The 27,744-nt window shown below is 37.7% G+C and overlaps 1 long non-coding RNA gene across 5 annotated transcripts in view; it reads left to right on the top strand.

Annotated features, from left to right (window-relative positions):
- LOC121066111 overlaps window positions 1-27,744 on the top strand; it is a 33,672-nt gene that overhangs the window by 3,759 nt on the left and 2,169 nt on the right. For 3 of the 5 annotated variants that reach the window (XR_005817518.1, XR_005817517.1, XR_005817520.1), the window contains exons 2-5: window positions 196-261; window positions 4,614-4,806; window positions 25,948-26,131; window positions 27,102-27,235. This is a non-coding gene — a long non-coding RNA (uncharacterized LOC121066111). Of the gene's footprint in view, window positions 1-195; window positions 262-2,839; window positions 3,014-4,613; window positions 4,807-25,947; window positions 26,132-27,101; window positions 27,236-27,744 lie in introns of all 5 variants that reach the window. The other 2 variants (XR_005817519.1, XR_005817516.1) reach the window with 2 other exon arrangements.

Here is a 27,744-nt window from a genome sequence, read left to right as displayed (position 1 = left end):
GCAAATCCTACAGTACCTGGTATTTTGGACTCCCCAGCTTCTGGTCTGTCACCTGAGCACCTCACCTTCTGGGCAAGGCTGGAAGACTGAGCTAAATGAGTTCTGATGGCTGGAAATAAGAAGTCTGGAAATTTCTTGATTTTTAGACCCTGTGGTCAACCCTGGTTATATGAGATCTTTTTTATTGCTTTACAGATTTTTGTCTTCTTGTCTTCTGGAATGTGTGTCTGCATAGCAGTTTTCTCTACTCCTTTTTGTAAGGTAAGTAGAATTTATTTTAGGTACCTGGAGTCCTCTCTCAGGTGGAACCAGAAACACAAACTACCAAAACACAGAGGATAATGGGAACTTTTGGAAATAAATGAGTAATTGGGCTAAGCAGACCAACTGGGAAGATCTCCATTTGAAATTAGCAGACTCTTGGGGATGGAAGTCCTCTCTTGCTGGTAGCACTGGGGTGATTTTCAGTTTCTTGAGACTGAATGCAAGTTTTAGGCTTGTGCTGGCTCCTCATTGGGTAAGACTGGATGGGCCAACTGTGCAGCCTGAATGGCTCTGGAGACCAGAAGTCTGGGATGTCTTTGTGGCGTACATCTGGGCACAGACTATTTGCCTAGGTGATGGAGCAAGTCAGGGTTTGTCACACTGTACTGCCAGGCTGCCCCATCTCTCAGGGGCACAACACTCGATGTGCTGTGTTCTGGGCTGAGTGAGTGCCGGTCAGCTTGGTGGGTTTGGGCATAGTGTTCAGATGCTACAAATTTAGCTGAGGTCACCTGATGAAAGTTTGTTTTGATAGTTGTAATGGCTCTTTTCCATATAATACAATTTTCTGTCCCACATTATTCTGTGTCCAAACTAAAGGTCAGCCCCTCATCTGGTTTAAATCAGTATGGCTGTGCTGATTTCATGCTTACGTATACTAACTAATAAGCTGGAAATTTACAGCCAGCACTGTTATACAAATGCATGTAGACTCATGGCACTGGGGTCACCAGTGACAGCATGGTTACGAATGCTGAGACATTTTGGAGTGAACATTTGTGATGTTCACATCTGAGAATGTGGAACATCACAGTGCCGTATTCGTTGGGGGGCCCAGGACTCTGCTTTCAGTTAGATTTCAGCTTCTTATAATATACCATCTTTGCCCCTATGCCATTCTGACAGAAGCTATTCTTTAGAGTATCGCTGCTAACAAAAGGATGCCACTATCCCAGGATCTTGTAAAGATCCCAGCTTACTTTTAAAACTTTTATTTTCTTCAATAGCAACCAACCTCAAAGCGTTCTTGTTTGTGAATCTAGCCAGACACAACAGAGCCACTCTTGCAACAGTGTATTGCGAGTGGCCTAAGAAACTACTGTTGCTGCTGGCGTAACTTCTTTCTGAGTTAACACTGAGGGAGCATCAGATGAAACTGGGAGCTGTGCCATGACAGTAGATTGTCAGCAGCTGAAGTGCAGTCCAGAAATGGAAAATGTATTTTTATATCTTCTGCTATACTCTTCTAAGGAACTTTGAATTTTTTTTTCCTGTTTTGCTTGCCAAACCTAGATAGAAGTGTACATATCCTTAAATTATTATTCTATGTTAAAGAATTTTAGTATTAACACATGCCCCTTTCAAAATAGAGCAATATTCTGAGTAAGGATTTGAAAGGGAAGAATATTTTATCCATTAAAAATGTATTTTTTTCGTATTTGCTTGCTTACTTTTACTTCTGTGAGACTCTAAGCAACATGTGATACTACTGCCACCCTATATTTGAGTATTCTTTTATGGAGAACATGAATATAGACAGGATAATTGTTTTGTGGTAGATTCTTTTTCTTAAAGAGTGCTGAAGCCATAAGCCACGAAGCCATGTGCTATAAAAAGAGCTGAAACCATAGGGTGGTTCTAACACTGCTCTGTACAGGTGTTTAAACATCAGAAGCCTGCCAGGAATTAGGACTCCAAAGCTGTCTCAATGCCCGGTCTCCCCCACTCTGTTCCTCTACTGAGCAGCTCTTCTCTCTCCTCTTTTCCAGAAGGTGTCACTGTAAGGCAGTGTTGGTCAAAAATCCTGTAGATTTAAAAATAAACGTGAAAAGGAATTCATGGCTCTTTCTTTCTTTTTTTTTTTTTCTTTTCTTTTCTTGCAGTTATTATTTAAGTCCTAATAAATCCATATCAACAGTATAAAACATTAGAATGAGAACAAGAAATGGGAGCATCAAAGTTTCTCCATAATTTGAGTTTACAATCTGTCTGAGAACATTTCATCCCAAAGTAAATTCAGCTTCTCAGACCACTAGCTTAATAGTTGTGAGTGTGAAATCATCAAAATGACCAAGCAGTTTTAAAGCCCACACTTTTGATGCTAATATTCTGGTCACACAGGCACACATGTGAGAAGCACGTGCACACCACTAGATGCAATTTCACAAAGAAAAGCTGCAAACAAAAACATTTATTTTTTCAGGTATTCAGTGAATTTTGTTTGTTTGCAGACTTCAGCTTCCATTGGGCTGTGGGTCTCAACACAATACATTAGCTATTATGAAATGAATGGGTGTCAGTTTTGGAAAATATTGCTTATATGGGTAAAGATTGGAAAGCAGTGCCACAAAGGTGGATGAGTGTGAGGTCTCCAGCTGTCTGAAAGAGATGTGGATACTAAAATGAAATGCTAAGGCTTGGATATAGGAACAATAAGCCAGAAGTGCATTAGTAGGCAACAAGTGAATGGAAGGAAGCTCAAGATATGAAAGTAGACTAATGGAATGCAGCTATGCAGTCATTGTAAAATGTAAGTATGGCCTAGAATAAAACAGGAGAGGTGTTTCTTGTGAAGCCAGAAGAGCTTTAGCACCTCTGACCTGAGGCTGTCTGAGCACTCACCTGGAAGGCTGCACCCAGCTCTGGTTGTTCAACTTCAGAGGTGGTGAGCATAGGCTGGAAGTGGAAAAGCACTGGCATGCTTGGGGAAGCCAACTGAAGCACAGAAGAAACATTACTTAAGATGCAGGTAAGTGACAGCACAGAACCAGTAGGGGGGAAGTGGTCATTGAGATGGAAACTAGAGAGATGGAGTTTGGGGGCAGAACCCCCTCTTTGTACCATAAATACAGACTGTAATGTGGTTAATGCCCTTAATTATAACACAAGACTAAAGTTAACAGTTCAGGAGGGCCTGTGTCCTACCTGTGTTTCTATGCAATGAGATAATCATATGCAAATGCTGGATGATTCATTTATTTCTCATCTGCACTCTGCATGGGATGGGCACAGTCCCAGAAGTGATGCTACATGACATACCCTCTGTCTCATGATACCAGGAGGATAAACCACCACATAATGTTCTTGGAGAACAGGGAGAGGAGAGCAGCCTTACCACTGCAAGCACTGCACTGGCGCAGTGCTGGTTACCCAGTGAGGAAACAAAGTCCCCCCAGGCCTCAGGACTCCTTCAGCTGGTGATGCCCAAGGAAACTGTGGCTGCCTCCTCCCTGGAAGTGTTCAAGGCCAGGTTGGATGGGGCTTTGGGCAACCAGATCTGGTGTAAAGGTGTCCCTGTGCATGGCAGGGGGGTTGGAAACAGGTAGTTCCAACTTTATGGTTCCTTCCAACCCAAACCAAATTCTCTTTCCTTTTTTTTTTTTTTTTTTTTTAAATGGAATCCATAATATAGGATAGCCTCTTTGATCTGCTCATGGTAGCCTTCGTAGAAGAGCTCTGTCATGTGAGAAACCACTCTGGCAGGCGCAGTTCTGGAGCCTTGGGGGCTCCTGTAGTCCAGTGGGGAGTGGGATCCCTGTGAGAAGCACGGTGCCCACAGCAGTCCTGTTTCCACTTTGGGCAGACCTGGTTTATGGGCCATTGGAGTGAAGGGACGACTCAAAAGAGGAGCACAAGCACATAATTCTCCTGTGATTTTTGCTTCTCTGTGACAGGCATCAGAGAGGAGAGAGGAAGTGAGAGCAGGGGGGAGCAGGGTGGGAGGCAAGGCAAACATCTGAGGTATGTCCCTGAAGGACCCTACTGGGGCAGAGTTTCAAGTACTCATTTTTCCAGCGCATTCTTTGCAACAAATTTTCTATTTAGCCAAAGTGTTGACATATCAATCCTGATCCGAATTTGTATGCTGCTTTGATTCTTCAGGCAAGTATTGAATATGTAGCCGAATTCTTAATATAGAAGCAACTGGAAGTAGGTCACTTCCGCCCCTCAAATGCCGTTAAAAATCTCCACTTATGCTATGGAGGAAAAGGAAAAGTTTTCCCTCTCTTTTCATCTTCCTAGGTTTCTATGGCACAAAGTGCTCCATGAAAATAAATTGGCATCAAATAAAAATAATTACTTCCTTTTTCTTTTGATTTGACTCTTTATCAGGACAATTTTAATGAAATCCATCAATTTACTTTGTGGGATTCTAGTAACATACCTTCTTATTATTCCATAAATAATGGCAAAGTAAGAATCTTATGACTATTACTTTTAAATCAGAATTATGGGTTTTATAATGGATTCCATAATACAGATTTCAAAGTTTACAGTAGTTTAACCATAGACAAACATTGTATCCTTCCCTCCTTTGTAATTCAGCTGCTCTTTATTTTCTTTTTCAGCTTTATATGGTTTAAACATCTGGGCCTTCTGAGTCGTTCCATGCCTGCTTGCCTTATTAGAGAGTTTGGTGCTGGAGTTCTCCGACTGAACGCCAGAGTCCTTCCCTTTGTTTTTCACAGTGACGTACACGAGAACTTTGAGGTGGTGTAAGAACAGAGGGATTCGTGGCTAATAAATACTTCATCTAAATGGGTGAGTGTTTGAGCTGGGCTGTTAGCTTAATTCTAACCATAAGGAGCAATAACCGCGGCATACTTTGGGTGGGAGAAGACATCAATCACTGTCACTTTTCAGCAGAGGAAAATGAGCAGCAATGGGAGAAGCTGGGGTGGATTTTAGCTTTTGGAAACTAGGATGTAAGCTTTTCATCCAAGCTAACTCTTTTCTGGGTTGCTGGTGTTCCTAAACACCGTGTCACAAGTTTTATTTCAGTGATAAAGTTACTCCAGTTACTCAATAAAATTGGATGATTGATATGTGCATTCTGACAAAGGCTGGCTACAGATACGTTATTTAATTGTACTAGATCATAGGAAGACCCTCACCCATATTGGCCCCTGGGTGTGTAGGGAGGTTTTCCATAGTAACTTCCTTGATATACCAGGACTGACATACTGGTGCTGTGCTCTGAAATTTATTTTAAATCTCTCAGCTTAGGGAGAAGTAACTTCTGTCACAAGTTAACATGCTGTCATTATCAAGCTCCCTATAATTTAAGACACTTCTTTTTCATGGTTCCTAAGTTTCATTTACATTGTTATCAGCAGGCAATACGAAGATTTGCTTTTAAACTGTCATATAAGGTTTACTGAGGATAGTGATTTCTTGATGAAATTCTTTCTGATGTGAAAATGATTTGCTTCCTGTAGTAAGTTGAATTCGCTCTTTTTTAAGAAATAGAACTGGGGTAAACATGCTATGCCTCTCAGAAATGAAAATATCTTAGGAGAGCAGTTTTTGATATGAGCAGCTGTTGTGAGCAGCCTGGCTGGGCTCTGCAGTCAGCACAATGTGAGTTCATTCCCTTTTGTTTTGCACATTGAGGGTAAGATCCTGCCCCAAAGGTGGCAGGGGATGTTTTGTCCCTGACTGCAGGAATTCAAGACATCAACTTTAGTCTTCAGTACAGCCTGTACCCCCCCCCCCCTCCGCCTCCTGCTTTCTATCTTCCCTGACAGCCTCTTCAGTGTTGCTGTGTTCTTAAAAAAACTCATTGATGCTGTCCCTTCCTATTTGCTTTTTGGATACTGGGTAAATCCAAAGAAATCTCATCTTTAGCAGCAGCATCACTGCTGTCACTAGCATGAGGAGGGTGCAACTCTGCTCTGCAGTGCTGTCTGTGCCCATTACCAGCAGAGGAAAGAGATCTCCTGTATGCCTTATCCGTTTAGAGGGGAGGCTTTTTCAGTTACAGAGCTTCTGTCTCCTAACTATATTCACCATAGGTGCTTCTTCTTGCAGATACATTCTGCCACTGTGAAACAGCTGAGCTTTTGTAAACAAAATGGATTTTCCTCTTTAATCTGGGAAACCGCTGTCATTCAGATAACTTCTCTTAAATCTCTCCCACTGCCTAATTTCTCTGAGAGCCAGTTGACTCATAAAAATACAAAATGAGAACGAAATTAGAAGGGCATTTGCTCTCTATTTTCTCCTAATCATTATTACTCCATACATGTCAGCTTCAGATTTACACTAGAGACAATTTTGAATTAGAAGTAAAACTGGCACAATCTATCAGGATCTCCTCATTAAACTTCTTTCAATCTGCTCTATTTTTTAGTCTGTATTATTTTTGCCTCTTTTGCTATAACTACTTATAGTGTTTAATGGCCTGATCAGGGTGGAAATGTTCCTTCTGAAAAGCACGGATGACATTCCTGTACTACAATGGTTACAAACAGTTTTGCCATTCACTTCAGTAGAGTTAAGAATTCTTTTTTTCTGCATGAACAGGAAAACTTTAATACCTTTTGATAGTGCTTTTTATTTACAAAAAAAAAAAAAAAAAAAAAAGGAAAAAACCCTATGTCTTCTAAAGGAAATAAAAAGTAAAAGTAAATAGTTTTGTAATGTTACTTCCCCCCCTCCCCTCCAAGAAAAGCATTTTCTAAGTAGAACTTTTTAATTTTTATTTCTGATTTTAGTCTGACTGTTTAAAGGGTCATTGATCAAATGGTTTCAAACATCTTACTGTATTTTTTTCCCCACTGATATTTCTCCAAATTTTTCTTCTATTTTCAGTTTGGTTGAGGTTCATTTTGTATTCTTATGGAGTTTAAGCAGTCTTTTGAATAACAGCCAAAAGTCAGAGAACAGAAAATGGGTGAGTTAGATCCTAAACAGTTTTCAACTCAAAAATATTTTAACATTGCACATGCAAAATGGACAATCTGCACTCAGAAGAATGCTCTAGTGATCTTCTCTAAAGTATCCTGATACAGGCTGTGCTCTTCTATAGGAGGTGTTTTGCTTTGTACAAGTCATCTAAATATTTATTAAATCACAGAAAAATGACTTATCAGCATACTAATTAAGTCCATCACCTTGGGAAATGGGAAAACAGATTTCCAATCTGTGATTATTACTTCAAGTTTTAATATGAAGTGAAGAAAATTGATGAGAGATTGAGCGAATGCTCTTTAATACCAGTCTACAGCTTGGTTATTCATACATTTATTAAGGGACTAGGTGATGTAGATTTAAAACTCTTTAATAAATAGGACCAAATTCCTTATAGGTGTAGGGATAATTTTACTTGTTAAGCTATTAGAGGAAATTTTAATTCTTCTTAAATCTAGATTTTCTTTCTTTGGCTCTTACTACAAATACTTGGAAGGAAATTCTCTCTCTAAACAAGATATAACTTTCAGTCTGTGATGTCCTCTTTGTAAAACTGTTTTTTTTTTCCTCCTATCAGCAAGAAAAACATTTTTATTTCTGACCATTCTACACTGTTTTGTTCTCCTTGTCAGACACCAAACTGAGTAAAAAAAAAATATTTTAACATTTCTGCTTACCTACTAAAATCATTCACCTCATATCATGGCAAGTAAACTGAGGACTAATTACTTTGAAAAATTTTATGCCTTTCTTCTGGCACACAAAATGGAAGTGACTTACCAGAACGTCTGCTCTAACTGTTGAAATAGCCCTGGACTAGGAACATTCAGCAAAGAGTTTTTGCTGTGTCAAAGTGTTTGCCACTGAAGAATAAATATCTCCGTGCCTATGCTTCAAAGAGATGCTCTCCCTCCCTCAGCTGCTCAGGTCCCCTAATGAATGTTATTGCTGACCAGGTGTTGACAAAACACATCAGTGTTGAGACAAGTCATTGATTATACCAAAAGAGGAATCCATATCACACACCTAAATGTTGTCTGCAACCATTCTTTGATATGTCAGTAAACCTGAAGTTTACTTGCTTTGGCATGTCTCCCATAAGTGACCATCCTGCACCCTCTCAAACTAATTTAATAAGAGTTTGGCAGGATAATCTTGACTGTATTTCAATTCAGTGTCATTAGTTTCAGAAGCACCTCCTTCCTTATAATAATGAGGAAATCCATCTTGGCACCCAAATTACTTCTGCCTATTCCACAGTGGATCTCTTCAAGTGATTACTTCAACTAATTCTCTTGTAATTCATGTGAGTTACTGCATATCTTTTAATCCTGTTAAGAAGAGAATAGTGATTATTTAGTTAAGGAGCTCATTGGAAAAATGATCTAAAGTGTGCTCTGAATCATTAAACAAAGCCCATAATTGAATTATGTAACACTTGGGAGAAATTTCTGTGCTTGCTCCAGAGGGTCAGCAATGGATATCAGTTTCTAATGTATTTAACTCTGACCATGAACACAAAGAAGAATGTTTTTCTTTGTCTATGTTCCTTATTTTTCACCATGTTACCAATGAATTGATTTAGAAATTTGGGACTGGATGGTTTCTAATATAAACAAAGTTGTTGCCCAGTTGTATTTCTTTTGAACAAAGTGAAACATCAGACAACTCATCCTGATGACTCAGCCTGACTGTTGACCTGCTGATCAGATGTAGTCCAGTATGTAGTGTATATGAAAATCAAATTTTTATTGTGTTTTGCTTTTCAATATATACACTTTATTGGTTTTGGATATATAAAATGATTTACTGCTGCTCTCTCAAGCCCCATTCTCCCCAGCTCTCAAAACAGCTTGGTTGTTCTATTATAAAGCCTGGCTGACTTTTCACCAAGCATTCAGTGAAAGTCCAGATACCTCAGGAACATTTCGGAGAAAAGGATATCTGAAGTGCAGTGGTGAGTGTGTCTCTTGAAAACATCTGTCCAGTCTTGCAGTAAGAAGATCTATATATTTATCTGGTAACAAGTTACAAATCAAACCGTGCTTTTAATTTTGGTCTTATGGTAAGAATATTGCACCACCAAGTCATAGGACTGAACATGATGACTGGCTCTTTAAATGACTTAAATGGCTATTTTCAACATTGTGAAGGTAGAAGGTGTTCAAACTAGAAAAAACTGTAAAAATATATATATATTCAACACCTCCTCCCCCTTCCTTTGTGCTTTGAAAGAGCAATTTCATAAAGCTGAAAACAATTAAGAGCTAAATCTTTTGGGAGAAAACTTTTGAACAGAAAAATGTGAACGATAATTGGGAGCTGCTTAGGAATATTTTACCAAATGCCCCAAAAGCCACAACTGAGAGCCAAGGCCACATTGGTTTAAAAACAAAAACAAAAATACCCAAACAAACAAAATAAAACCCTGACTCAAAGGAAAAATGGAAACAGAATAAAAAAAATCGAATTTATATAAGAATGGAAGAAAGGGAAATTTGATAGTAGTACAAGTTAGAAGGCAGGACTTGTTTAGCACTTGTTAAGAAACAGGAAAAAAAACAACACACAGAGAACTCTGGGTAACTTCTAGAGTGTCAGAAGGAAGTTTTGAAATATATTGAGAAGTTATCTAAGGATTATATTGATCTATTGCTAACAGAAACTAGTAGAATTGTTTATAATGATACAAACGGGTAGTACTACTCAGTAAATAGTCACGTCCTGAGTACAGAGAAAGAGGCAGGAGATATAGTTACTCCAGTCATACAGTATTTAAGAAGGACATTTAGCACCTGTTATTCAAACTACTTAATTGAAAATTAGCTAGCTTGATAAACCTCAATCTAAATATTTGTTGTCATCTAGAGCTGGGAATAAATTAATCCAGCACCAATATTTTAAGAGTAAGAAGGTGATCCCAGTGGCTGGAGGAATTGTGGTAGGGTGCTGAACAATTTCTATGTGAAAAACAGAAGGGTCTGATTTTCAGCATCAGTCTACATAGGTTTCCAAAAAAAAAAAAAAAAAAAAAGAAAAAAAAGAAAACACCAACAAAACAGCTTTTGATATCTTATTTTTAAAAAATTGAGATAAATTTGTTGCTAAGGACAGTGGCACCAGAGCACTTGACATTTGGCATTCTGGTCAAGGAATGAAAGGGACAAACAGTAGTATGGTATAGTTTAAAACCTCAGTAAGAGGTCTCAAATTGCAAATGTCTCAGGGAACTGGCAATAGGAGAACATACTTTCCAGAGGAAGGGCTCCTCTTGACCTATACATCTTCATCACTGTTATAAAAAAAGAAAATTGATGAGGTTTTCAAGAGGGTGCTGAGACTTTATAGGGAGAAAAGTATGCTAAATAAATAAATAAATAATCTCAGAGTACTGATGCAAAGAGAGAGGATAATCTATTTTCATGTGTCTAAATGGAAGGTCATTTACCTAAGAATAAAAAATAACAGCAATACAACACAAGAGCTAATGGCTGTGAAAAATCAGTGTTAATCCTTCAACTAGTCTCAGAAGATGGCTCTTCTTTCCAAATGCACAGGGCCCATCAAGAAGAAGAGGAGGTCAGGTGGTCAGGTCTGAGGACTTTGTGCCTGAAAGCGTTGAAGGACCAACAGATCCCCTAGTGAGTGGTCCCAAGTAGCAGAGTGCATGATACCATGCACCTGGGTGGGAGGGCTGCTGCTCTCCTGGTTCCTCTGTCATGTCTGCTACTGCTGCTCAGCACCATGAAAATGATGGAAAAGTGGAATTTATGGCAGAAGCTATTTAAGTTATTGCAGACAAGAATAAATGGGAACTTGGTTGCACCCAGCAAACACATATGTGGGGAAAAGAAGTTTAGAAGAAATGGTTTTCCAGTCTAGCTACAGAAAGATCAATAGTACAGATAGCAAGTACAGATATGGGTTGTCTGCTGGTGCAATTCAAGGCAAGCCTGTTTTGGGAACTAATTCTAGGAAGTCGTGCAGTCTGTGAGGTGGTCAGGCTACATGGTCCCTTACAATCTATGAAGCTGTAAAGATAGAAGTGGCCATCCAACCCAGGAAATCCACAGGGGGAAGGGAAGAGGTCTACCCAGGTCTGAACATATTGCTGCAGATGTCACAACTCACATAACATTTGGAGAGTTTTACGCTAATGTAATCCATCTCTGCAAAAATGACACATCTGTTTCCACTTTCTCTTCCTTATATTATCTTTGTAACATCACTGTAGACTCCATCTGGAACTGAAATTCTCTTTAATTTTTTAAAGAAGCGTTCCTGATAAAATCTGGCATTGTAATGATTTGGAGGCAAGGATAAGTTTGGAAAATGGAACATTTTCTATTTCCTGCCCATGTAACTATGGTCCTTCCCTCTCTGAAGACACACATGGTACAGATATATACAAATATGAATGCATTATGCTGCATGTATACTGTGAAGAAAAAAACAAAGAGACTAAAGGGTAGATCCTTCTTTGTAGTAATAACATGCATACTAACCCTAAAACCAAATTAAAATGTGCATTTGGAGAATTAATGTAAATATTAATAAATGTGATTTCTAACCTTTTAGTATTAATAGTTGTTTTTCTGTTCCTTATTCTTATTACTTATGTTTTAAAATATCTTTTGGCTTTGTAGTGAATCCAGGCTATTGGGTCTTGGTTTTGTTTTACTGCAGTGTAAAGAATTTTGCCATTGACTCAGTAAGAGCCAGCTCTACTTTTACTTTTGCTTTGCAGCCTCTTTTAATTTCCTTTACCGTATGCATTAGCCTAGAGGTAATACTGTTGATTCTGTTATGGAAAGGTCCTTTTTAAATTTTGACATTTAACCATTTCAGTGGAAGTGTGAATTAGTTTTTTGTGTACGTTTCAATGATTAATACTGAGGGGAACTATTAAACTATATACTCAAGCTGTTTTATTATGCATTTAATTGGGAAAAATATATTTAGAAATATAAAAATATTCTTGGTTAATAATGAGTGATCATCAGTGTGTCTTACTGCACTAGCATGAATAAATATGATTACTGGAAAACCTGTTTAGTCTCATATTATGTTTCCCCTAGAGATACCAGGACAAAGCCTACTGGAAGCCTGGAGTGCAAATACTCTTTTAGTGCCTTTGGTTTAGCAATAACACTGACTTATTAATCTTGATTCAGTCACTAGCCTAAGCTGGATATCTTTCCAGGAAAAAAATGAGGATTTTTTTTTTTCCTCAGGGAACAGGAGGAAAAGAAAAGCAATTTTTAAACATTATATTTTTAAGCAATAAATTTGTTAAATTCCCTTTAAAATCAGAGAAAGATAATCCAGAGGGCTTTCTCAAATTTACCAGTCTTTACTGGCTGGTTAGTCAGGCACTTCAGGCTTTTTGCTGGGCAGGAGAGGAAAGATTGGGTAATACCAATCATGTGTCAAAAGTTTGAACACAGAGTAAAAGAGGGCAACTTTAAGGAGGAGTGAAGTCCTCTTTCTTGTCCAGGTTCATAGCTCAATTTAATGTAGATATTTTTATGGAGGAAGAGAAGGGAAATACTTTGCAGTGTCACATGTGGTTATAATGGAACTATCTCTGGACTTCTGCTGCTTCTTTTGTTCCCTTGTGCTTCTGTTTCCTGTCTCAGGTTTGGGAAGGAAATGCATTGCAGCTCCAACACAATGACCTAGTCCTTCACAGTGTGCATGAAAGGTCTGAGAACTTGTTAATGGCGATGGACTGGCAATATCCTTTTTTTCCTTATGAAAGCTGGCAGTGCAGAACTCATTCTTATTACTTCACTCATGCTTTTTCTCAGTAATTTTATGTGTGTGATGACAATATTCAATAGACTCTTAGTCTGGTAAAAGCTATCTAGGATCTTGAAACCATGGTCATTCTTCAACCTTTCTGTCAAAGAAAGAGGTTTCTAAAAGATTTTCTTGTGACCGAAAATCTTCTCTAAACTGCTTAACCAATAATAATGTCCTTAATCCATCCAGTCTGTCTAAGACTATAATATTGTTACAGAGGTTAAATTTTCCGACCTTTGAAATTGGTGCTTCTTGTCCTCATAATGAAATCAGTCTCTTTTTATCTTTTTTTTTTTTTTTTTTTCCCGCCTTTTTTTCTTTCCCTTCCTTCCTGCTAGATATCTACTTGTCTAATCTGGATAGCTACCTATCTGTCTAACCTAGATAGACTGATAAATAACTAAGAGAATAAAATCACAAGAGCATCTATTTTACCAGCTCTTGAAACATTATATATCAGTTCATGCTACAGTTTGTGGGGCTATTTAACCCCTAAAAAAACTGTTAGTTGGGGAAGTCTAAGCATAGAAGATAAAGTCTTCTTTAATTTATAAAGGAAATTATGAAGCAACCCTTTAAAGCATGGGAAGATTAATGTTGCCATTAGAGGACGCTAGATCAGCTCTCTTGCTGCATCATGCAGCCTTGGCTGTCAGTGATACTAGTAAATAGTTATAACGGGGCTGAAGATTTCTCAAGTGAACCAGGTGAAGTGGGTGTGTATGTGTGCATGGAGCAGCAATCTCATATGTTAACAAGTCCTCGGCAATTAAGAATGTTGTATCATTTCTTGGTAAACTGCTGGGTGTACACACTTTATTTTTTCTTAATTATTTTATTTTAATTTGTTTTATTTAAATTTTTTAAGAGGGCCAGGCCCTTATACTGAGTCTCCAGTAAACAAACTGTCATCATATGCAAATTTTATTTTAGCAGAAATGGGGTTTGAGTTACAGAGGAAAAAACATAAGGCTGGAAGTCAGAAATAATTCTAGTCTTACAAAGATTTTTAAAAGCTTAGTGGTAAAAGAATCACATATCCAATGATTCACTTTTTTTTTTTTTTTTTGTTACCAATCAAACTAGATTTAGATTAAAAACTCTGAAAGTTGTCATCTCAAATGAAATAAACCGAGAGCACTGAGCTATATTTCATTATCATATTATTCACTATCATATTATTGAAAAGTTATTGCAAGCAAAAATGGCAATATAATTTAGGTTTTGATTCACTTCACTTCACTTGATGCACCTTCCTATGACAGAGATGGTTAATTAAAGTGTAGATAAATAGGAATGAACTGAGTATAGCTACTTTGTGCTGTTCAAGCAAGAAAAAATGTACTCAATGTAAGTGGGAATCTGTTGTCTTTGATTGGGGCTCATGGGTGCCTGAATTTTCTGTAAAGTTCCTTGTAATTTCCTTTGTTTAAATGAAAGAAATCTTTAAGGAATTTATCAAATTTACTGGATGCCATTTTTAATCTGTAAGATTAAACAATCTGAAAATATTGATTTTAGGCATTGAGCAAAATTGACCCATGGAACGAGAACACGCTACTACTTTAGTACAAAGAGGTTGATGCTGAACTGACTTGGGCATTATATTTAATTATGTTTGTCATATTTTTTTTTCACCATAAAAATGGAACTGACAACTTTAAGTAAGATTTTCCCATTTGCAAAAATGAAAAAGGAATGGTCCATAAAGTTTGGGCATACTTTTGATTTATTTATACTTTCTTTATATTAAAAAAAAAAAAAGTTTCAAACTGTAAATGCTTTCCAAGCAAAGTGCCAAAAAATGTTTTCTTGTTTGAAATGTTTTGTCATATAAAACACAATCTTCCAAAAGCTTTTGGTTTCCTAGAAACTGGATTCTTTGAAACAAATTCTGTCATTTGTCAAAAAAATTAATTCAATATTAGTCTTAATTTGAACTGATATGAACATGAGAGGAGAGTTGAGCCACATGTGTCCATTTGCTCCTTCTAAGACCCTTTATGAAGAGTCCAATTGCAGCATGGTCATATCAGATTTAATATATCCACAGATCTTCTCCGAGATAGTCAGTGAGAAACATTTTAAAAGTGGTGGTGTGTGGGAGCCTGCGCGTGTGCTCTTGCTTTGGAAGTTTTCTTTGAGGATTTGGATTGCGATTTTGTTCAGTTTTACATAAGCCATTTAGTTTTAATGGAAGCTTTGATCATTGATGGAAAAAAACGGCTTTCATTAATCACATTCAGAACACAGAGGATGACTTAACGGCTAAGTGTGTGCTTATGTTTGTACACATTCTTCCTTCCCAGTGTGCAAATTTTCCCTCTGTCCCCACCCCCAACACTAAGTTCTGATGGAAAGATTGAAGCTGATAAGGCATAAAGAAGTCTCTTTCAATAGACATAAAACCCACAGAATCACAGTTTTTGTTACTTAATCTGACTTTGAAAATTTTCAGAAGTCATTGGTTGTGTAAATGGTCAAAAGAAAGAGCTGCAGCATTACAGAGAAAGTTTTCTTGTTTAACATCAATGAGAACGGTCATGTGAGGATTGCTTTAGGAACATGCAGCTGTGGAGAGGCAGGGATTGATTACACAATTTCATAGACTTTGCAAAATATGTTTTTACTGAAATAATAGTAGCAAAAATAATAAATAATTCATCTTAAAATAAAGCTTTTTACTACAGTGAAATTCATGCTAGTTGGAATGTATTAAACTACCAGGAAAGTCAAATATCAAGATATTGGCACAGGAAGATAAAAAGAAAAGAATAAAAGAAAGACCTGCTCTTAGTCCCTGTTCTGTTCTGTTAATGGACCACAAGAAAATCTCAGTTCCAGTAAAATCAATGTATTTTTGTATTTTTATACTGGATTCAGTTGATCCTGATGCTCCCCACCCCCCAGTATGATGTATAAAGAACTTAAATCTACAACTTTACATACATTCATTGAAGAAACAATGACAGTAGCTAACCCCTGAGGTTTATGTTAGCTTATTTTCTGCGTGAAAACAAACAAACAAACAACAAAACATACAAATGAAACGAAAACAAACAAACAAACCAAGCCTTAAGGAGCTTGCTAAATCAGGAATTACAGTAGTGGATGGATTTCTTATAATAAACTAGGCCCACATATTCTTAAGTATACAAACATCCCAAGTGTTGTAAAAGAAGTCATTGAATATCACTGTATGGTTGGAGACTGGAGTTTCAGCAATAATTCTAGATTTCCTTTCCCTGTCTGTATACAAGCCAGAACACTAACCTTGTTTTCATAACATTCCCGTTTAACTATATTTTGTTAATAGGCTGTTTAACTATGTTTTGTACAACATATAATCAAATATAACCAGGTCAGAGAGTAAGAAGATCAGTCTCTCTTTCTATTTCTTATATGATGTGTTGACAGGATGGAGCATAGTATCAGTTTTGCCTTTTTTTTTTTCCATGTTTCCTCCGAAAAGCACCGTTTTTCCTGCAGTTTTCTGAAGAAAAATGACTTGCATTTCCAAAGGTTTGGGTTTAGTACTGTTTGGCAGTGGACAGAAAACAGTATCACATATGATATTTTTATTCACAGTAGTCTTTCTGAACTCTTCAAAGTGTTTTCTTTGGAGCCTGCTGCTAATTCAGGGGAAGCCAGGCAGCTGACTAAGAGTTGATTCGGTGTCTTTCAGCTGCCTTGTGCAATCAAGTGTTCTTGGTTGCACTTGTACTACTACGATGCAATACGATAAGCTCTCAACAACAAATGGAACAGAAAGCAAGTATTAGTTTTCACCAGCTCTGAACATGATATTCCTCTCTGCTGAATTTTTTTTAATCCTTTGTTCATAAGTAACTTCAAAAAGCTTGTAAAGCTGATGGATAGGAGAGGCTTTCACTGGAGATGAATTATGTGCTTAAGCTATATACCCTCTTGCACAGGTGGTTTTGGTCATAGTGGAGAGCTTGTGTCATGCTGTAGCTGCTCAGGTATTCTCAGCAGTATCTTATCTGTGATCTCACACCTCCTGATCAGAAGGCACCCCTCTGATGTGACCCCAGGGTGAGTGATAGGATCAGTCCTTCCAAGGACCATTGCTGGTAATTCCTTTCCAAGGTCAGCATATCTCTTTTCTGTTAGTTATCAGGACTCTGATCTCACTACTCATTCACTAGTGAATCAGGATAAATCCACTGCCACAGGAGCATGTGCTTTATCATTTTAGATTATATCAGGAATTCACTTCTGAAATGAATCCCCTGTTATCCCCACTTTTTGCAGCTTGTTCACTCCAAGAGCACACCACTATGTTGACCAAACTGGCTAGCTTTCAAACCAGAAGATGAGATCTAGCCAGGCTCGTAATGTGCTCATACAGATGTGAAAATACAATAGAGAAGCTGGGTCTTCAGAAGCAAGTTTTTCTCTCTGAAGAGATGCTCCTATTTAATCATTAAATCATAGAACCACTGCTTAATAGCGCAAATACAGTCAGTATTTCAGTTTCTTATTGTGAACACAGATATACATTGGTGTCTGCTGGAAACCAGTGACTAAGCAGCTTTGCAGGATGATATCTTTTAGCCACAACTTTCCTCCAGATCTTGACCCCACTCTACCCACTGTCTAAGCATGGATGTTTCCCTCCTTGGCCCATCTCTCGTGACTCAGAGTGAAGGCTACAGCTTCCTTCCTGAGTGACAGCAGAGTGACCAGCTGCCACACCTCTCTGCTGATGGATTGAAGTGTTTTCAGTCTGAAGTTGCATTCCCTCCAGCTGCTACTGATGTATACAATTTTTACTAGGCAAGAATAAAGGGATTTAAGGGAAGAAAGAATAAAAATGAATTGTCAAAGGAAATCCTGCTATTGGTTTCCACTATTTCCTTCTATTGTTGAATGTCGCAGATGCTGAAGTAAATTTCTACCAAGATGGGAATCCCACATTAACTATTGTCATCCATGTTTGGTCATGACCAGCAGTTAAATCATTCTTCATTCTCATTTGAACAGCCAGAGGTGAACAGTGGTATTTCAGACATTTTTCTGAGTAAGCATGCATAATGCTTCCCACAGGTCATTGTCCTCTGAATTGGGCCAAAGCATTGAAATAAAAATATTAAATCTTCCATAAACTTTCTGGCAGCTCCTATGGAATCACATAGAGGAGGATGCTTGCCAAAACAAGCAACTTATTTAAGTACTATCATTTTGATTCTTTTTTCTTCCCTAGCTTTTTAGATTAATTTGAATGGAACATAATTTAATTCCTCTATGATACAGTTGATTTTGTCCCTGATGAATTGTCTAGGAAATTTTCTAAGAATCTCTTCCAACCCTGAAATGGTTCTGAAATTACTAACCCCTGAAGACATAAATTCTGAGAAAGGGGCAATCCTTGTTTTTAAATTTACTCCTTAAAAGAGGGTTTAAAATGCTCATTGTGAATTAGTTCTAGCACTGCTATGTCTGCAAAGGGACTTCACAGTCCTCCTGCATTGATGAGACATGACATTATCCTTGCAGGCTTGACTGTATTTTCTTCGCGTGAGCATGAACAGCCTTCACTGGGTCAATGTATGTCCAGAATGTTCACTCTGATCTGCAGCTCTGCTTGCAAGGCACAAAAATGATCCCAGAGAGAAATCACCCGAAGAAAGAATCCAACTAATGGGACTAGCAGTTAATACTTGTTAATACACTGCAGATGCAATGGGTGGAAGAGTAGAAAGCCAGTGACTCAGCTCGTGAAGTGATATAACAGGCAGTGTCTTTAATAACTGTGTTACTTAAGAGAGGGAAAGAATCTAAAAACTGTCTGAACATGACCCGTGGAGATTTCCTCCAGAGGACAGACTTCTAGCTGTGGCAAATCTTCTGGTCTTCTGCACCCCACCACTCCCTGCCTTCTGCAGTAAGTGGCGTGGGGACATGCAGGGGGCCCAGCTGTGACAGGACATACTGTGAGCGGCTCCAGGCTCCACCTATGCCGATCTTAGCCCTGTGGCTGAAATTACTCAAGTTGTTGGCTTTGCTGGAAAAGCTGGCTTCAGAAGTTTCCAGTCTCCACCTCTGCCCTGGTGGCTTACATCGCCCATGCTAGTGTTTGCCATACCCTCAGGTTGCACTTCTGTGGCAAATTAAGCCAATCTGTGTCAGCACAGCCATGGTCTCATCTTAATACTTCTCTCTGGCTCCCCCACTGCCTCTCTTGTACTAACTGAAACCCTGCAGAAAGGCCTGATGGGTTTCTGCTAAGTGCTTTGAACCAGATCCGAGTCACTGGGAACCATCAGTGCCAGTGTAAGAGGAGTGGAGAATGTGAGAGAAAGGGAGGGAGGATTGTGGTAAAACCAGTATAGATTGGTTTAATCTGTTGAGAAACCTCATCCTCATTGCACAAAAACAACAACATGTGGGGCTGCTCAGTAAGCTGAATTACTGAAATGATCTATTTGAAAAAAAAAAAAAAAAAAGGCAAAAATGCCTTTCTCATAAAGAGTTGCATTGGTATGTCTGAGGGGACAGCAAACTGCAGCAGAGTTGCTGTGTGGTCACCAGCGCTCTTAGTCCATCCCACAAATTTTCTCCAGAAACAAAGAGTTAAGAGCACATGCAAATTCAGGAAAAAAATAAAGTTATATTTATTTATTTATTTATTTTTTACTGAAAGTGCTAGATTCTGATTTGGGTTGGCGGTACTTAATTAGAATAACTTATTTAAATAGCTCATTTTATTATATTGAACATAAATGTAGATATTCTGCATCTCAAGTCAATCAATGCAAGCTGCTGTGCCCTTCAGGAAAGATATTTAACTCTCTTAAGTATGTTTGCCAGAAATATTGGGGTATGAATAATCACAACAGGGTGGTTTGAACAAATTAAAACCAGTCTGCTAGACTGACAACATGCTTACTTAACTAGAGATACAGTAATGAGCTCTTTGATGTCATTCTAATTGAAGCAGCTTCCCCATATAATTTTCTTTCTCATTTGAATGCCTTCAGTTATGTTTTTGTTTCTCATTGAAGTGAAATAGCATTTATTATTTTTAGATGAAGCATCACCTGCCTTGAAACATTTTTATATAAAATATTTATAATTTTGTCAGGATTCAGGCACATGATGTATATTTATTCATGTGAAGGAAGGCAGAGCTTTCTTCCTCATTAAGCATACAGATAATTTGAGTGGCTGAATAAATGTTTCCTTCATCTTTCTATCTAAACATGTCTGTATGAGCATTATGCATTAAAAAGCTGTGTCAGTAGTTAAATGTATTTAACTACTTGCCAGGACAGGGAATGTAGTAGGGTCATGTGCTGCATCTTGTCCTCTTGCTGCTCATCAAAGAAGGATGTTAGGAGACAGCAACCAGCTTTCTGGGTGCTTCTTTATGGACTAAACTCCTGGTTGTTCAGGATCTGTACATTTTCTCCTAGTCTCAATTGTTCTGCTCCATGAGTACCCACACCACATGATTCGGGTTAATTTCCATAACACACCAGAGAATCTCCAGAGCATAAAACTACTACAGTCCCTGACCTTTAGCTATGCATTTTTGGTTGGTTTGCATGTCATTATTTCTTTAGTACAACAACGCCTTTGTGTTCCTGTATGGAGACTTTACAGAAGAGTTGCCTTTCTTTCATGGGACAGTATCATCATAAATACTCTACTTCCAATGGAGCTGACAGCAGTGCTTTATAGGTGTGGACATGAAATTGTTTCATGCCTTGCACCTTTTTCTTCAGGAAAAAAAAAAAGCAAGATACTCAGAATAGATCACTCAAGACATTAGTAATATTTTCAAAGGAATGAGTGCTAAAGTGAACAGAAGAGTGATGTGACTGGTTTGCATGCTCTGTGAGGATACTTTCAGAGCTCTGAAAAAATAGGTTTCGTCACAGGGCACAGCTATGTCCCAGATCTGCTCAGATGACTTCAAAGAAACCAAGAGAATGCAAAAGCCAGCCTTGTGGCACATTAAGTTGTAGTTGATGCCTTCTACTGAGATTTATGACTATATCTGGGAAAAAAGAAGTCTTTCTGTTCTCTGTCCTAAATGGAGCAACAGCTACCCTTATAGACAAGCTCTTAAAGGACTGCGGGTGCTGGCTCAACAGTTCTACTTTCTTGGGTAGGGAAAAACAGAAAAAAGAAACCCTTAGTGGAGGTGAGGGAGAATGTGAGTATTTTGGTGTTTTGTGTTACATAGTTCTGTTTCTTGTCAAATCCTCATCATTTCTGTACAATTCATAGACTACTTTACAGGAAAACAAACTGTAATGGTTAGCATCTGAGGAATCCATAGGCAAAAAAGACTTTAAAGACTCCCTTGGGCCAACCCCAAAATGCACAATTTATTACACTAATTTGAATTAATGAACTTTGACAACAAGATTCAGAGTTGCAACAGCTTAAGTGACTTAAATAACAGAGGATCGTTTTCAGAGATTCTGAACTTCTGCTGTTCCCAGTGAATGCAGCAAGAAAATAGAGCACAGAAAGATTTTTCCTGTACCCCACAGCAGTTCATACTTGGGAGCGTAAAAACCCCCATAGATGAATTCACAGTATGTGCTTTAATCTTTTAAAATGTTGGATAGAACTCACACTAAATTAGCTAAACTACCAAAGCTTCAGGACAATATCTTAGCAGGCAGTTGGGTAGATCTAAAACCTAGAAATGTATCTTGCATGTATCAGAGGTTTGTAGCTGTCAACATCCCCATTCCATATAGACAATTTGTCGGATGACAAAGAGGGACCTTCCTAGAGAACAGTGCTATGGAAAGACAATGCCCAGCCAGAAGTGGAGAATCATCGGTTTATTTTCCCTTCTTTTATTATTGCAATATTAAACAGGATCATCATTATCTCTTTAATGTGGCCAAGTATAACATGTCTAGAACTAATACAGAGGTGCCAGTTCCTACAGTAGTCCTTAAATGCATATACTTCCTGAGAAGTATCCTTATCCTGTTTGACATTAAATTTTCATTCTTAATATTTGCATTATTACAGTTATGAGTTATTAAGAATATAGATAATATATTTTTCAAAGTTTCTGCTGCCTTGGAACATCAAGTAGTAATAAGAAATTCATTTCTGTTGAAATTTGTCTTAAGGCACAATAACATATACTTCTCTTCCTTTTATACAGCTATATTCTGCTTTTAAATCATACTTGCTCACAGTCCTAGAGATTTATTTGGGGATTTTTTTTTTTTTTTTTGTCAATTAGCATGCCCACTATGGCTCACAGTATTGATTGCAATGAAAAAAGATGCCTCAAGACTCAAATATCAGATTTTTAGATGAAGAGGAGCAATAGATTAAAAGCAACCATGACAAGGTGGTAGCACTCAGTCTCACAATGCAGAGCCAAAGCAGTGCCAGCCACAGCTGTGTGAGCTTTCCAGATTCAGTTTTTAAGGTGCTTAAGAGTAGACAGAGAACATTGTAGCCACTGAAGTTCAACAAGATAGGCAGGTGCCTGAACCCAAATTCCTTACATCACTTGTGAACTCAGAGATTAACACACTGTTTGAAAGACACTGTTGAAAAGCTCAATAAAAGGAAATTTGCAGCAGGACTCTTTGAGACTTTGTTGTGTATCAATATATACTGGTGTATATCCATGTACAAGAGCATGTCCTATGATATGGATCAATATTTGGAAATAATCTTCAAATATACCACTTTTTTAGGATTCTTAAATATTGTAAAATCAAGCTGACCACGTTTTCTGCCTGCAGTTATAATCCAGCCAGCTTTCAAGGGAAGAAGCAGTGTGTTTCCTGTGGCATTTTTGGCCCTGAGGCCTCTGCTCCATCTTGGCTGATGCTGACCAAACCTCACTGCTAATTGTGATGTATTAACTTCCATAAAGGGGTCAAAATCTGTTCTCTAAAAACTAGCAGATAAATCTCCTGGACTAAACTGTTCAGATTTTTATTGAACTTGAACTAGAGCTGTATTTTCTAAAAAGCCCTTGCCAGAGAATGTATATATCAAAATGTACACGTATATATTTCACATTCTGAGTTTTGCTCTCCGGAGTGCAGCATATGTTTTCCTCCAGAGGAGGAGTAGGATAGTTGCTCATGTTTAGATGTTTAGAAGATTAGCTGCCAAACTCTGTTTTCAGTTAAACCACTAATAAAGGAATTCTTTCTAGATTTTCCACTGAAGTGTTTTGGAGTGAGTGGCCAGAAGGCACTGTAACTGAAAATTAAAAAAAAAATAGAAAAAACATATTAAAAAAATCATCTTTTTTTTTTGTTGTTGTTGTTGAGGTTGCAAAAATGGAAAGGTCTTTGAGATACTTAGTTCCAGCAACACCACTGTGTCCCAAAGCTCTGTGTATCCTATGGTTCCTATGGTTGGCACTAGTAGCAAATGTAAAATGACTGGTTTTTGATAAGTGATTTTTTTGCCAGAAAAAAATAAAGCAGAGCTGGTTAATATTACTAAGTATCTACTGCCAAAGATAATATAAAGCAACACTTAACATTCAGTGCATTATTCTTGACATCAAAAAAGCTCTTGTTAACATTAACACATGACCGTGTAAAAGAGATCAAGGCAGAAGTGATAATCCACCTATTAAAAAAAAATACTTGTTACTAAAAAAATAGGTAAGTGAGTTTTTTGAATGCCCTTCAAATCTGGGAAGAAAAGAGCATTAAGATATTATGTTGAGAAGTTTTATTTTTAACCAAAATTTTAATTACTTTGGTGTCTGAGTCATGAATATAACGTCTATCTTTTCTGCATGGGATTTTTTACATTTTATTGGACAATTTTCTACTTCTTTACACAAGGCCTGTTACTGTATCCTTTGTTTCAGGGAGTGGTATCTAGCCATATAAATAGCTAGGATTAACTGCATGCCTAAACTCTGAAGTGGAACTACTTGCATAAGGAACTACTACTCAGTGGGAATAAAACAGAATTGGGTGTAGAATTATTTGTTTATTACTCATCAGGCAGAATTACTTGACCACCCAAATGAAGTCCCTGAGGCAGTATCTGAGAGCCAGCAGTAAAAAAAACAGATCATGCTCTTACAAGTGGTCTTTACAGTGGATTTTTTTCTTTAGTTTCAATCTGGACATTTTTTTTTATTATTTTTTTTTACAGCTTATTAATGACAGGGTTAAGAAGAGAGCATTTGAACTTAATTAATGATGTAAGATAATACATATAATTACAATATGAAGAGAAGCTAAAATATCTTGGTACGTATAAGTGGCTGTATTCATTACCACAGTAATTAACCCACATATAAAAGGACTTCTCAAACCAAATTCTTCAAGCTAGTGACAAATTTGGATGGCTTTCTTAAACTATAAGAACCTCACTGGCGCCATCCGACTTCCTCTGAAGTCAATGGAAATTTTGGAAGTAAACAATGAGATAGTTTGGAAAACAAAATGAAAAAGTCACCATTAGTGAGTCATGAAATCTGGTAACAAACTCCAAGGGAGTCTCCACATTGTTCAGCCTCCTTTTAAGCACACAAACCAGAAATTTTACACTTCTTTCTTTTCTAGGAGAATACTGAGATATCCTTGGTTCAATATCAAGTCCATGTTGTACTCAGAAGGTCTGATTCTGCTTTCTAGCTTTTTAAAGCCTGATGTGTCTCACCAATTGTCAGAGATTTGGGTATTCAAAGCCAAAGACAGAGACAGAGGTCTCGTAAGACTTATTCCTGATCATCTAAATTGTCTCTCTTGTATCAAAAGGGCTAGGGTTTTTACAGAACTTTTTATAAAGCTACAGTTTTTATACTGTAAATGTTTTCCTAAGGAGTTTTTTGGTAACTTGAACAAAGAAAAACTATGACAGATAAAATTTTGAGAGCATTCCTTGGAGTGAGCATACACACAGAGGCTACGATTAGAGCAATTAATGACAATGTAATCTTTCTGAATTAGAGACCCTTTCTTTGTAAGGTATAATGAGATAACATTTTCACACACAAGATCCCTTGTTACTCAAAGAGTGAAAAATGTTCACATCGGGATAGAAGACAGGAGTAAACACGACTGGCATGGAGTTAAACCCCCTGTGAAAGTACTATGGGAAAGGCCACTCCAATAAGTGCATAATTGTGCAAATAAGGATTTCATCCACTAGTCTGCCATGGTTTCTCGGAATACAACGGCTGTTCAGTTTGAATGGATTGTGCATATATTGGAGTCCTGCATACTGGCTGTCAAAGCTTTCTCTTCAGACAAAGCTTTATTGTTTATTTTAATGTTTCATAAGTCATGTTGAGGGAGCAACAAACCTCTTTTCCCCACCAAAACCAGATCCCGTTCAGAGCAAAATTTAGAAGGCACGTCCTTGTTAATTTAAACTACAGAATAGCCTCTCTGTGGTCTGTGCTAAAAATCCATTTGAAGGCAATGTCCTTCCCCTAAGTTTAAATGGACCATGGTGTTTTGTGTCAAAATAAAAGCATAGACTGACCCTGACCCTCTGTCTGGCCAAGCCATTTTCTGTCTGCAAGTGGAGGCAGATGCAGAAAGAAAGGACATTTCAGTCTCCTTTTTACTCCCTTCCCACTTTTTTTCTCTCTCTCTCTTTTTTTTTTTTTTTTTCTTTTGCTCATAGTATAGGTGAGAACAACCTCACTCAGAGCTTTTCAGGGCTTTAGTATATTTCACCTAGCTATGTCTTCTCCAGAAAATGCTGAAGTGAGAAATACCCCTCATATTGTGGATGTACAGTAAACATGAGCATTGTATGCCTCTTGCACTTGGGCTGCAAAGTGCATAGCAGAGATACTGTGTTCCTTTTTATTTGTTTGGGATTTCATTCCTGTGCACTGCCAGAAATGGTGAGAGAAGCTGCAGTATAGTGGTTTTAACTTGCACATTTTCTAAGTTTTAGTCTCTTGAGTATCATTTTGAAACATTTAGTTTCCAGTAGAGACGTTATTTAATAAGTAAGTTTTCTGTAATTACTTAGCAATGAGTCTTAGGACTATTTGTGTCATTTTGATTGCTGGAAATCTATATTTGTGCTTCTATTATAATAGATAGATATTAACTCATGAATATTAGACTTAAAATTTTGTTTCCATTGGCAAGTGACTATTATTCATGTATAGAATTGTTTCATAGGGAATAAAAACTGTACAATGGCTAAGATGTTTTCATTTATTTATAGTTCCTAAAGAAGACCAGAAGTCTATCAAATCGCAGCCCACTGACTCCCTTACTACTTACCAAGAGAGCTATAATCACCACTCCTGTCCATGGGCTAAACAGGTCCCTTCCTGGTGAAGAAGTGGGACGTATAAGACCTCAGGGCAAATTACATTAGAATTTCAAATGTTACAAATATTTGCATGGTATTTAAAATAATGTATTTTTCCTGAGAAAAACTAGTTTGGTCCTTGCTTTCACTGTTTTCCAAAGTCTTCTGTTCTAAAAAAACTGTGGGTAGCTGGGCCTATATTATATTATTCTGTCATTTCCTTGAGATGTCATTCCTCAAGACATTTTTATTTTTATTTTTTTTTGGGGGGGAAGTGAGGGAGAGGGGACAAAGAGGAAAAATAAAAATAAAATATCTCAGTGGCCCATAGCATATGTTTTAGGCTGAAGTCTTAAACAAAAATATGAAGAAATGAACATATAAAAATGAAGTGCATCTTGGTTAAAAAAAAAACAAAACAAATGGTTCTGACCTTTCTTCTAAAAAAGAATATTTTGTATGTAAATATAAACTTTTTCTCTTCTGAAAAACTTTAAACCCCAATGCAAGCACATTCCAAAATAACCCCTGGAGTGGACAGTCCGATGTAAACAATAATGGCCCACAAAAAGCATTTTTGGACCATTGATGAGCTTTCCACTTTTCTTCAAACTGACAGCCAAGGAGAACTTTTAAGTGTGGGGGTACATGCAGCATATCAATAAAGCAGGGATGATGTCAAATATCCTATCAAACTGAGAATGTAATAATGTAGGCTCCCTGCATTCACTGAAGGGGCTGAATGGAAAATGACCATCATTGAAAGCTTGCTGTCTCAGCACAGCTTACTTCCTCTCCACAGTACTTTGTGTCCTTCCAGTGCCAGACATGTGCTAGGGACTGCTTGCTAGTGTGGGAAAACAACATGCTGTGCTCCCTGGTGAATTGCCACAAGGCAAAATTGAAGATTACCTACAGCTTTTATTTATTTATTTATTTATTTATTATTTCTCATACCTCAAAATTAAGGTCACTGTCTGCTGCTTGGTTTTATACCAAGGATTGTATGCTTTATTGATTTAAAATAAAAGTTTTCACTAAAATCTTTTGGATGTGCCTTGCAGAATGCTGTTCATCTCACCGATTTTAATTGGAAGCCTGATCATCTGAATGTTAAACCCTCAGTGCTTTGCTGAGCTGGGGCTTATTTTGCTGCCTTTCCTTTTTCATCTTCTTTCAGTAATATTCCAGGACAGAGGTAAGCATATGAACAAGTATCTGGGTAAACTGTGTGTGGGAGCGACATGGCCTCTGTGTCTCCATAGCAAAATAGTGCTTTTGGTATCAGTAGATTTCCACTTGGAAACACACAAATTTCTTGCCCACTGAGTGCCCTTCCTGCCTGGCAAACCATGACTGAACAACACTCCCCCTCACTGCCTTCATGTGGAAGGTGCTGAGGGAGCATATCTGAAGAGATTTGGCCTTTGTTTTGGGCTTTTGAAGAAAACCTTGGGGTCTTTGCATTTGTTTGGAGATCCAGACACTACTGCCACAGTTCCTCCTTCCACATCATTCCCGTTTCTCTCCTGACCTTTGCCTGGCCAGAGGAAGGAGAGAAAGGGAGGGAAGAGAGACTTACTTACCCAGAAAACATTTAATAAATCACCACAGCTTTGTTTTCTACATTCTGTCCACACAGACATCCACAAAATGAGAATCTCCTTTGCACGTAGCACCACAGGAATCTTCAACTTTACGGAGTAC

The sequence above is a fragment of the Cygnus olor genome, chromosome 2 (genome assembly GCF_009769625.2).
Source record: "Cygnus olor isolate bCygOlo1 chromosome 2, bCygOlo1.pri.v2, whole genome shotgun sequence".
In the NCBI taxonomy this organism is placed as follows: domain Eukaryota; kingdom Metazoa; phylum Chordata; class Aves; order Anseriformes; family Anatidae; genus Cygnus; species Cygnus olor.
Note: the sequence above shows the minus strand (reverse complement) of the source record. Positions and strands in the feature narration are given on the sequence as shown.